Here is a 13,071-nt window from a genome sequence, read left to right on the forward strand (position 1 = left end):
CAGGAGGCTGCACGCTGCGTTTAGCCTCTGCGCATGCACATAGCTTTAAACACGGAAGAAGCCTATGTGTGTAAAAAAATAAATGAGCGCAGCGATTTTTTTCTGTCTCAAAACTGTATTTTGGCTCAGCAGTTAACGTCTCGTTTTTTTTCAGTTCGGCAAGTATTGCCATAAAACGAAACTGTTTTAGATTAAGGTTGTCATAGGATCGATTATTGCTCCAGACCCTGTAAAAGTGCCAACAAATAAACAAATCTTTCTTTGAAAACAATACATTGTGGGGAATTCCGTTTTCTTTTGCTCCAATGTTGTACCGGTGGAGTTGAAATCTTCCTAATCGTGTGTTTGTGAATGTGTCTGTTTTTAATACCAGTTTTGCAATCATTCTACGGTCTCTCTTCCTGTTTAAGTTGTTCCGCGACAAACAATGTTTTAAGCTTCTCACTTCAACTGGCAAAATGATTGAGGACCTTCTGTGGTCGTCGCTTAAATAGCTGCGCCAAACCCGAACATCTGGCAGCTACAGAGAAGAGGATTGACTGTACAATTTACATGTTTTCTGGGAGGTCACAAGTTAACCGAGAAAATGTACACGGGCAACAGACTGCCAATGTCAAAGTTAAGTTTTAAAAAAGGTAAAGATTCTGCCGCCTCAGAGACGTAGTAAATTACGATTGGATGAAAAAAAAGGCCTATTGTAAAGATGTAGCGTGGGTAAAGTCAACGCGAGTGTGAATGACAAGTTAAAGCACAATGGCTGATTCTGCAGTGAGAAGCGGTCCGGGCCTGTAATACCATACATAACAAATTAGTTCTTAGTGTGACGTTAACAGGAAGCGTTGAGCACAGGAAAAGAAATCGAGTCGATAGGATATATTTACAGTGTCCTGGGCCAGCCGTCTTTTACATATTTCCTAGTGCTCGTTCAGGGCAGCTTTGAAGATGTACAGAACAAACCTTGAGTACAAAAATGCACGTGTACGATGCTCTTTTTTTTACGCTAGTACAACGAGTGAGGCGCAGTGCACGATTTAGCGAAGAGCATTATATCATGAGGGGAGAATCCTTCGACAAAAGTAGCAATAAACTCGCCAAGGCGTCTTCAACAGCATCTTCCAAAATCCGGGACCCGTAGCAGCAAGAAGCAAAGGGGCATTAGCTGCCTGTAAGCACCAACAAGAACAATTAATTCCATCGATCCTGTTCGGTCATTCAATGACTCATGATTGATGGAACATTTCAGTACGTTTTACTAACTCAATCCCCATAATGTTATATGCCATTGGTACTCAGAAATCTATCAATGTTTACCGTAAAACTACTCATAGCCTGAGCTTCCACAACCCCCTATAGTAGAGAACACCACACGTGAACTGCCTGAGTAAACTTATTTTTCTCCTCATCTCTGATCTAAGCGGCATCAACTTTATTTTAAATTGTGCTCTGATTCTGGACTTCTCAACCAAGGGAAAACAAAACCAAAAAAAAAGCAAACTGTGGGTTTTTTTAATTTCAAAAATATACTTTTTCATTAAAAAATATACATAATCAGAAATGCATTGTAGTTCTGTACAGTAGCATGAGGAAAAAAATCGAATATTGGAGTTTGACTAATAAACAAATTAAAGACATCTCTTACATAAATCTCTTATATTTGAGGTACAGGGAGAATCCGATACTGAACAGACCCCGTTTAACTTTGGCAGAAAGATCTCAGACAGTTGTCTTTTCCCAGTATGCCTTGCAGCAACTGCGCCAAACTTTAGTCTATCCATCAGCACATAATCCTAGATTTTGGAATGTGCCAGTCTGCAACATTTGATCGGGGTCAACTCTTTGTTGGAAGACCAACATATTTTAGGCAAACCAAAGAGCGTCTTACATTGAGTTGAGGGTCTTCCAGGCGCAGATGATGTTTGTCTTGGCGTGGGTCCTGGGCCACAGACTGTACAGCAGAGTTCTGCAGGAATTGGTTGGGATGAACCTCGACAAAAACCATTGAATCTTTCTCCGACGTCCTTTGCAAAGGCACATTGCAGAAGAAGATGTGTGACAGTCTCGTCCCCTCCACAGCTGCCTTGAGGGCAGCGTGCGGTGGTGCAGGCAGACCGGGCATGCAAGAAGAATCTCAAAGGTAGTCTCACCACCAGCCAAGTGGTGTCTTAGTGTTTGTTGGATAATTAGGAACAAAAACAGAAGAAATTGATGGGAAAACTAAGCAAGTCTGGCAGCATCTGTGAAGAGAGAGTAGAGTTAACGTTTGAGCTCTAGTGACCAAAAGTTCTGAAGGAAAGTCACTGGACCTGTAGCATTATTTCTGTTTTCTCTCCAAAGATACTGCCAGAGCTGCTGAGCTTTTCAACCAATTTCTGTTTTTGTTGTAGGGGAAAACTCTATCCTGCATCTACTGGTCTACCCATTTAAATATTTTGCATTCTTAATAAGATCTACCTCTCATTCTCTGATGTGGCTATGTTCCCTTCCAATTTGCATATTAACTGATATTTACGTAGCACCCAGAGTAATAAATTTGAAGACACTTCTCTGGGCTACTCTTAAACAAAGTGTAAAATCAAGCTATAAGGAGCGTGTAGGTCAGGTTCGAAGCTTTGTCAAACAGGTACGTTTTGAGCCGTGTTTTAAAAGAAGAAAGCAAATAGGGAGACAGAAGTGTGGGGAGGGAATTCAGAGCTTGGGCCCGAGAAAACTATGGCCTGTTCCCTGGGATGCACAAAAGTCATTTATCAGAATGCCTCATCACCAGAACTTTCAACAAGCACCAAGACACTGCTGGGCTGGTGGTGAGAAGGGCACTACCTGTGATATCCCTCATGTATGCCCAGTCAGTCTGTGCCACTGCACACTACCGTCGAAGCAGCTGAGAGGATAGGGGTTGGGACTGTAACACATCTTTTTCTGGAATGTCTCTTTTAGATTAGATTAGATTAGATTCCCTACAGTGTGGAAATAGGCCATTCGGCCCAACAAGTCCACACCGACCCTCCGAAGAGCAATCCACCCAGACCCATTTCCCTCTGATCAATGTGCCTGACACTATGGGCAATTTACCATGTCCAATTCATCTAACCTGCACATCTTTGGACTATGGGAGGAAACCCACGCAGATACAGGGAGAATGTGAAAGCTGCACACAGCCCGAGGCTGGAATCGAACCTGGGACCCTGGTGCTGTGAGGCAGCAGTGCTAACCACTGAGCCATTGAGTTGCCCTATTGCAAAGAAAATCTGGAGAAAGATGCAGAGGTTTTTGTCAAGTAGCTCCATGAGGCAGGACTTTATGCGCAGGCTCTGTTCCCCAGGATGCACACCCGAGACAAACCTCGACTGTACTTGGAGGACCATCAACTCAGTGAAAGGCATTCTTTGGTTTGCCTGAAATTTGTTGATCTTCCAGAACAAGGAGTGATCTCAACAGAGTGTTGCAGACTGATATATTCCAAGGTTCAGGACTATGTGCTGACGGACACGCTAAAGCCTAGGCAACTGCCACCACAGCACTGTGGGGAAAGACCACCATCTAAGGCCCACCAATCCTTGAGACCCTTCACCATGAGGACAGATTACCTGAAGGTGCTGGGAATGTGGTCCGGAAGAATCGGGGAATGTGGAAAATCTTGGAGTGTAGCTCCAAGGTGTGGCAGAAACTGGGCATTGGCAGCATCTCTCCGTCTCCATTGCAGGTAAAATTATAGTCTTTAGATTTGTGGTATTCTCTTGGTTGAATGTACATGGCGCAGGTCTGGCCCATTCTCAAATGGAGTCACCTTAGCCATTTTTCACTATCTGGGGGTGTGAGATGGAGCGTGTCCAAAGGGACACCATGTACAAAACTCTGGCTAAGGTGCGGGTTACAAACGAATCCAATGCTGTGTCACTATGGACTGAGGTTCTACCTATCCTCAGTGTTGTGAAGGATGAGACTGATCTTGTTGCTATGGAATGCTCCAAGTAGTTGGACTGTCCTTCATGGAGAAATTAGCAAAGCGAAACAACTTTGACCGCAAGTTCATCAGGAAGTGGTCAGCACGTAGTATTGTGAGAAACCATGTGGGAAGAGGAGAAGGTGGATACTGTTGGGTTGTTTCCATTTGCAGACTGTCAAAGAACTTTCCAACAAGCACCAAGACATCGCTTGGCTGATAGTGAGAAGGGCATTACCAGTGAGATCCTTCATCTATGCCTGGACTCTCTGCACCAAGACACAGTGCCCTTGAGGTGGTTGTGGAGTAGATACTGACATGCATGTCCTGCTGGAATGTGTCCTTGCAAACAAGTCTGGAGATGGATGCGTTTGTCCCAAGCATTTCCATCACACTCTATGCTGTATGGTCTGATAGGAGAAAGTGAGGACTGCAGATGCTGGGGATCAGAGCTTAAAAATGTGTTGCTGGAAAAGGCAGCATCAAAGGAGAAGGAGAATCGATGTTTCGGGCATAAACCCGAAACTCCTTCTCCTTTGATGCTGCTTGACCTGCTGCGCTTTTCCAGCAACACATTTTTAAGCTCTGTATGGTCTGATCTCTGGAATGCACACAGAGACAAACATCGAGTGCGCCCAGAAAACCATAACTTTGATGAAAGACGTTCTTTCGTCTGCCCAAAATTTGTTGGGTCTTCCAGAGTAAAGAGTTCATCATGACCGAATGTTGTAGGCTGGCATATTCCAACGTCCAGGAATATGTGCTCAGGAGTGCACCGAAGCCCGGGTTAGCTGCCACCAAGGCACAGTAGGGAAAGACAAGAGTGTGAGGTCTTTATGCCAAAGTAAATGGAAGTCTGTTCAGTTATTGGATTCTCCCAGTACCTCAAATGTGTTTAAATATGGTCTTGTACAAGTAAGAAATGCCTTTGGTTTATTTGCTGGATAGAGTCAAATTCCAATGTTTGTTTGTTTCTCCTTATGCTACTGTATAGAACTGAACTGCTTCAGAGGCTGTCAATATAAATATATTTTTATGAATAAAGTACATATTTGAAATAAAAAAATACAATTAAAGAGGTGCATAATAGGCCAGAATTAGTACAGTATAGATATCTTTGAGATTTGTGAAGCTGGAAGAGATTACAAAGATAAGGAAGGCTATACCATGTAGAGATTTGAGTGGTTTTAGAGATTTACTGCACAGATATAGGCCCTTCAGCTCATCATGTCTGCGCTAGTCAAAAACAACCAGCTAACAATTTAATCCAATTTTCCAGTATTTGACCCTTTGCATCACAAATGCACATCTAAATACTTAAACGATATGAGGACTTCTGCCTTTACCATGCCTACAGGCAGTGAGTTCCAAATTCCCACCACTTCTCCACTAAACCTCTGCTTCTTACCTTAAATCTATGTTTCATTGATCCCTGCACCAAAGGGAAAAGTTTTTTTTTCCATCTACTCCATCTATGCCCCTATAATTTTATACATCTCAATCAAGTCTTCTCTTAATCTCCTCTGCTCTAAGGCACGGTGGCACAGTGGTTAGCACTGCTGCCTCACAGCGCCAGAGACCCGGGTTCAATTCCCGCCTCAGGCGACTGACTGTGTGGAGTTTGCACGTTCTCTCTGTGTCTGCGTGGGTTTCCTCCGGGTGCTCAGGTTTCCTCCCACAGTCCAAAGATGTGCAGGTCAGGTGAATTGGCCATGCTAAATTGCCCGTAGTGTTAGGTAAGGGGCAAATGTAGGGGTATGGGTGGGTTGCGCTTCGGCGGGTCAGTGAGAACTTGTTGGGTCGAAGGGCCTGTTTCCACAGTGTAATGTAATCTAAGCAATGAAACAATTCCAGTCTATCCAATCACTCTTCATAACTGAAACTCTCCAACCCAGGTAACATTCTGGTAAACCTTCTCTGCAGCCTATCTAGTGCTGTCATATCCCTCCTAAATGTAGACTCCAGAACTACACACAATACACGAACCAACTTTCTATACAGTTTCAGCATAACCTTCCTGCTCTTAAACTCTATGTACCTCTGTACTTGTCTGAAAGGGAAGTATACCAGATGCTTTCTTAACTTTATTCACCTGTCCTGTAGAGTGTACATGCACATCAAGGTCGCTATGATCCTTGTTACTTCCCAGGGTCCTACCGTTCATGATGTATTCACTTGCCTTGTCCTGCCCAAGTGCATCCTCACTTCTCGTTGCTGTGAAAAAGCTGCCAGTATCATCAAAGACACCTCTCACTCCAGTAATGCACTCTTCCAACCTCTTCCATCAGGCAGAAGACATGGAAGCTTTAACCAATGCAAAGTTCTCATTCAGAATCTCACCCATTTTCTCTGACCCCACGCATAACTTGCCTCTTTTTTCCTTGAGTGGGCCAACCCTTTCTCTAGTTACCCTCTTGCTCGTTATATACAAATAAAAGGCTTTGGGATTTTCAAACAGATTAAAGAGCAGTTTCTTCTCTGCTGTTATTAGACTGCTGATTGGACCTCTCTAACTTTAAACAATGTTGATTTTGGTTGGGGAAAACCACCTATGCAGCTGTAATAGCGTTGCTTGCCTTGCCTAAGCACCTTATGTCCTCGTTTGCTATGATCTGCCTATACTGCTCACAAACCAAAAATTTTCACTGTACTTGACTACAATAAATCAAATCAGATCACAAGGATGAAAACTTTAAAATGAAGACATTATTTGATCTGGAACCAATGAAAGTCAGTAAGCACTGGGAAACAGTTTTTGCTTGAAATTAAGACACAAGCAGTAGGGTTTTGGACAAGCTCAAGTTTACAGAGGATAGAATTTAAATAGGTAATTCAGCCAAGAGTGTGTTACAATAGTTGAGCCTAGAGGTAGCTAATGCATGAGTTTCAGCATTGAGAGTTGAGCTGAGGCAGGACTGAAGCCTAGTGATCTGGAGGTGAAAATAGGTGATCTTAGAGACAGCACAAATATGAGGTCAGAAGGTCATCTTGGGATTAAGTTTGTTTGTAAACTGATTAGCTTAAATATTTTCTAATCAACCTGTTCAGAGATGTTATTATACAATTCTAGGACACGTAGAATTTGAACTGATTGGCTTAATGTTAGACAATTGTTGAGGAGAACAGTGAGTTGGAAGTTAAGGAACAGAATTTGAATCAGTGGATGAAAACCACGGCTTCAGTCTTAGCAGTGTATCTTTAAAAGGAATTTTTGCTTATCCGTTACTAGTTCTCGGGTGAGCAGTCTAATAATTTAGCAACAATACAGGAGTCAAAAGAGATAGGAGTCAAAAGAGGCAATAGTGAGATAGAGCTGGGTGTTGTCATGTGTGCAGATGAAAATTAACATGCTTTCAGATAAGAAAGGTTAAATTCTTTAGGAGGGATAAATGATGTAGAGAACAAGAGAAGATAATATAAGTGATTCTACTCTAGCGACAATTAAGCAGGTACGTTAGGATACAAACTCAGTGAATACTGGACAAACTCAGTAGATCTGGCAGTATCTGTTCTGAATAATTCTGAAGAAGAGTCATACTGGATTCAAAATGTTAACTTTGTTTCTTTCTTCACAGATGCTGCCAGACCTGCTCAGTTTCTCCAGCATTCTGTGTTTGTTTCAGATTTTCAGTATCTGCAGTATTTTGCTTTTATTATACAGTAAGAAAGGATATTTTGTTTTGTTCCAAGTAAGTCATATCAGACTTAAAATGTTAATTTTGTTTCTCTGTTTTATCACAGATGCTGTTGCACCTGCTGAGTTTCTCCAGCATTGTCTGCTTTTAATTGGGTAAGAAGGTAACCGGGAGAGAGCAGTGCCGCCTAGCTGCACGACCGTGGAGAAGTTTTGGAAGTGAATGGTGTGGTCAGTCATGTCAAAGGTTGCAGGCAGTATGAGTAGCATGACGACAGTAAGTCTACATGTCACAGTTACATAGGACATCATTTCTGATTTTGATAAGAGCAATTCTGGTGCTCTGGCAGAGATAGAAATGCAATTTGAGGGATTCAAATGATCATCATATATTATTATTCTTTCTTTGTGAGTTAAAATTCCTGGAAGACTTTACCTTACAGCCACTTGTTGTTTATGTAATTTAGAATGTAATTACTGTAGCAGACAACACCAGGAAAATAAAACTGAGCAGTGTTCCAAAACCTGTGCCTAAGAGAAGTGGGGTAGCTGCTTACACAATGCTTCTTCGTTCACGCAATTCCTGAAACTAATTTGGTACAGTGCAATCCAGTGTAACATCCTACAATAGGTTCGAAAATTACCTACTTACCCCACCACAGCAGTGATGTTCCTATAAAAACTTCTAGAGACCATAAAAATATACGTTTCTAAGCAGAATAAACTGCTATGATATTAAGTAATTTGCATGCACCCTCAACAAGGCTACCTATATTAAACCACATAATTAGACAGAGAAAAATGATTCAAGCTAACTCAGATTAATTAACACAGGTTTATAATTTATATTCAACAGTTCATCATTACAAACCACTGTATTTCCTACAATACAATGATGACATTTCAAAAGCACTTAATTGAATGTAATGTGATGTCCAAGATTCTTAAATTTTCTACAGTATAGCCTCATGGAAATGCAAGTCTTTCTTCCTTTCCGTTTAAAGATATACACTTTGTCTGAATTTTTGAACAATGCCACATACTGACCAGATTATTTCCTGGTAATGAACTGCAAATTGTTTCTCAAACTCGGGAGAATCATAGAATCCCTACAGTATAGAAAGAGGCCATTCAGCCCATCAAGTCTATCCACTCGCCAAAGAGCATTCCACACTGACCTAGTCCCTAACATATCCCTCTAACCCTGCATTTATCATGGCTAATACACCTAGCCTGCACATCCCTAGACACCTCGGAGACACAGGGAGAATATGCAAACTCCACACAGTTACCAAGGCTGCAATCAAACCCAGGTCTCTGGTACTGTTTGGCAGCAGTGGTAACCGCTGAGCCACTCATTAAGTGTTTAAAATAAAGCTCATCACATCTCAGGTACATCATGTAGGGTCTTCAAAGACAATGCACTATTTTAAGTACATTTGCTTCTTACGTCACCAAATTCCACAACTAACTGGCATGCAGCAAAATCTCATGATGGTCAACAAGGAAATAACTAATTTTGGTTTGGACAACCACTGATTGACATAAAGAATGTGGATGTGTGTATATAAACTCTAACTCTCATCAATACTGCTTTGGGATAGGTAACATCTACCTGAACCACCAGAAAGGGCCATCTTAACTGAAAGACAGAATCTTCCATGGAAGAAGGCTAATTTTGATGGTATTAGGCAAGAACTTTCAAATGTTGATTGGATGCGGATGTTTGCAGGTAAAGGAACAGCTGAAAAATGGGAAGCCTTCAAAAATGAGATAATGAGAGTCTAGAGACAGTATGTTCCTGTTAGGGTGAAAGGCAAGGCTGATAGGTGTAGGGAATGCTGGATGACTAGAAAAATTGAGGTTTTGGTCAAGATAAAGAAGGAAGCATATGCCGGATATAGACAGCAGAGATTGAGTGAATACTTAGAAGAGTATAAAGGCAGTAGGAATATACTTAAGAGGGAAATCAGAAGGGCAAAAAGGGGACATGAGATAACTTTGGCAAATAGAATTAAGGAGAATCCAAAGGGGTTTTATAAATACATTAAGAACAATAGGATGACAAGGGAAAGAATAGGGTCCCTCAAAGAGCAGCAAGGCAGCCTATGTGTGGAACAGCCAAAGATGGGGGAGATACTAAACAAGTATTTTGCAAGTTTTACTGTGGAGACGGACATGGAAGATACAGAATGTGGGGAAATAGAAATGGACACCTTGAAAAAGAGGAGGAGGTGCTGAATGTCTTAAAATGCATAAAGGTGGATAAATACACAGGACCTGGTAAGAACTTAGAACTCTGTGGGAAGCTGGAGAAGCGATTGCTGGGTCTCTTGCTGAGATATTTGTATCATCGATAGTCACAAGTGCGGTGCTGGAAGACTGGAGGTTGGCTAATATGGTGCCACTATTTAAGAAAGGTGGTATGGAACAGACCGGTGAGTCTGAAATTGGTGGAGGGAATCCTGAGAGACAGGATTTACATGTATTTGGATAGTTAAGAACTGATTAGGGATAGTCAGCATGACTTTGTGCATGGAAAATCATGTCTCACTAACTTGATTGAGTTTTCTGAAGAAGTAACAAAGAGGATTGATGGGGACAGAACAGTGGGCATGATCTATGTGGACTTCAGTAAGGGGTTCGACAAGGTTCCTCATGGTAGACTGGTTAGCAAGGTTAGATGACATGGAATACAGGGAGAACTAGCCATCTTCCTTCCCACCTATCCCTCCACCCTCAGCTCTGACCTATCACCATCATCCCTCACTTGCATCCACCCATCATCATCCTAGCTATCTACCCTTTGGTACAACAGCACCCCTCTTCCTGTTTATCTCTCAGCCCCCTTGACTCCCAACCATTCCTGATGAAGTGCATATGCCCAAAATGTCGATTCTCCTACTCCTCCTGCTGCCTGACCTGCTGTGCTTTTCCAGCGCCACAATTTTGACTAGTGAAGAAGGCTAGGAGAAAGTGAGGACTGCAGGTGCTGGAGTCCAGAGTTGAAAAATGTGGTGCTGGAAAAACACAGCAGGCCAGGCAGCATCCGAGGAGCAGGAGAATCGACATTTGGGCATAAGCCCTTCTTCAGGAATGAGGCTGGTGTGCCAAGCGGGCTGAGATAAAGGGTAGGGGGGAGGGAATTTGGGGGAGGGGCGCTGGGAATACGATAGGTGGAAGGAGGTGAGGGTGACGGTGATAGGCCGTAGAGGGGGTGGGGGCGGTGAGGTCGGGAAGAAGATAGGCAGGTGCTGAGGAAAGAGATGTGGCTCTGGTAGCGAGTCTGTTTCAGGACATGGCTGAAGAGCTTCAGGGCAGAGGAGATGACCTGGGGGGGGGGGGGGTGCAGTGAGAGAGGGACTCACTGTGATCCTTGTAGAGGGAGGAGGAGAGCTTCTTCAAGGTAGGCATCCTTGCAAGAGGATTCACAGTTGGTTAAGGTCAACTAGGAGAAAGTGAGGACTGCAGATGCTGGAGTAGAAGGTGCTTGGTATGCTTTCCTTTGTTGATCAGAGAATTGAGTGTAAGAGTTGGGATGTCATGTTGCAGCTGTACAGCTCATTGCTTAGGCCACTTTTGGAGTACCGTGTGCAAGTCTGGTCTTCCTCCTATCGGATGTTGTGAAACTTGAAAGGGTTCAGAAAAGATTGTTTTGCCATAGTAGGAGGGTTTGAGCTACAGGGAAAGGCTGAATAGGTGGGGCTGTTTTTCCTGGAGCGTCAGAGGCTGACGGGGTGACCTTACAGACGTTTATAAAATCATGAGGGGCATGGATAGGGGAAGTAGACAAGATCTTTTCCATAGGTTGGGAGAGTTCAGAACTAGAGGGCATAGGTTTAAGGTGAGAGGGGAAAGATTTAAAAGGAACCTAATGATGAACTTTTTCACGCAGAGGGTGGTGCGTGTATGGAGTGAGCTGCCAGAGGAAGTGGTGGAGGATGTCATTTAAAAGACATCTAGATGGGTATGTGAATAGGAAGGGTTAGAGGGATATGGGACAAGTGAAGGCAAATGAGCCTAGATTGATTTGGGATATCTGGTTGGCAAGGAAGAGTTGGACCGAAGGTTCTGTTTCGATGCTGCATATCTCTATGACTCTCTAATCTGTAAAAATGCAGCTTTCCATCAATATTATGCTGAAGTGTCAGTATTAGTAGGGAAATGATTTTGGAAAAGTTGATGGGAATAGAGGCCAATAAATATCCAGGGCCCAAACATTTACATCTCAAGAGTATTTAAGGAAGTAACTCTAGAAATAATGAATGCATTGGTCATCTTCCAAGATTCTATCCAATACATAACATTTGCCACAGGTTGGAATGAAGCTCATGTAACCTCACTATTTCAAAAGGGAGATAAATAGAAAACAGGAAATTATAGACCAGTCAGCTTCAACCTTGGTAGTGGGAAAAATAATAGAGTCCATGATAAAAGATTTCATAGCATAGCACTTGAAAAACAATGATGTGATCAGATATGCTCAGCACAGATTTATGAAAAGGAAATAATATTTGACAAACGACTGTAGCTAGTAATGTTGACAAGGGGGAATCAGTGCATGTGTTTCACTTTGACCTCTAGAAAGCTTTTGATAAGGTCCCACGTAAGAGATTGGCATGTAAAATTCAAGTACATGGGTTTGAGTTTATGTAATGATGTGTTTAGAGAAATGTTTCCAGACAGGAAAGAAACATTGCAAATTAACCTGTTTTTCTCCAAGTGACAGGCAGTGACTCATCAGGTACTGCAGGGTTCAATGTAAGGCCTTCAGCTAATCACAATATAATTATTGAATAATGGGAGGCAATGGCCGAGTAGTACTATCACTAGGCTGTTAATCCAGAGAGGAGAAAGTGAGGACTGCAGATGCTGGAGATCAGAGCTGAAAATGTGTTGCTGGAAAAGCGCAGCAGGTCAGGCAGCATCCAGGGAACAGGAGAATCGACGTTTCGGACATAAGCCCTTCTTCAGGAATGAGGAAAGTTTGTCCAGCAGGCTAAGATAAAAGGTAGGGAGGAGGGACTTGGGGGAGGGGCGTCGGAAATGTGATAGGTGGAAAGAGGTCAAGGTGAGGGTGATAGGTCAGACTGGGGTGGGGGCGGAGAGGTCGGGAAGAAGATTGCAGGTTAGGAAGGCGGTGCTGAGTTCGATGGATTAGACTGAGACAGGGTGGGGGGAGGGGAAATGAGGAAACTGGTGAAATCCGAGTTCATCCCTTGTGGTTGGAGGGTTCCTAGGCGGAAGATGAGGCGTTCTTCCTCCAACCGTCGTTTTGTTGTGGTCTGACGATGGAGGAGTCCAAAGACCTGCATATCCTTGGTGGAGTGGGAGGGGGAATTGAAATGTTGAGCCACAGGGTGGTTGGGTTGGTTGGTCCGGATGTCCCAGAGGTGTTCTCTGAAACGCTCCGCAAGTAGCCGGCCTGTCTCCCCAATATAGAGGAGGCCACATCGGGTGCAGAGGATGCAATAGATAATGTGTGTGGAGGTGCAGG

At 43.1% G+C, this 13,071-nt stretch overlaps 1 long non-coding RNA gene across 1 annotated transcript; it reads left to right on the forward strand.

The window, feature by feature from the left end:
- The first annotated feature begins 66 nt into the window (after positions 1–66).
- Positions 67–8,137, forward strand: LOC148152006 (uncharacterized). The gene is made up of 2 exons (XR_015751070.1): positions 67–635; positions 7,682–8,137. It is a non-coding gene; the product is annotated as an uncharacterized LOC148152006 (long non-coding RNA).
- The last annotated feature ends 4,934 nt before the right edge of the window (positions 8,138–13,071 follow it).

This window comes from Chiloscyllium plagiosum, unplaced genomic scaffold (assembly GCF_037043375.1).
Source record: "Chiloscyllium plagiosum isolate Xiang-an unplaced genomic scaffold, Cpla_swu_hap1 HiC_scaffold_2, whole genome shotgun sequence".
NCBI lineage: Eukaryota > Metazoa > Chordata > Chondrichthyes > Orectolobiformes > Hemiscylliidae > Chiloscyllium > Chiloscyllium plagiosum.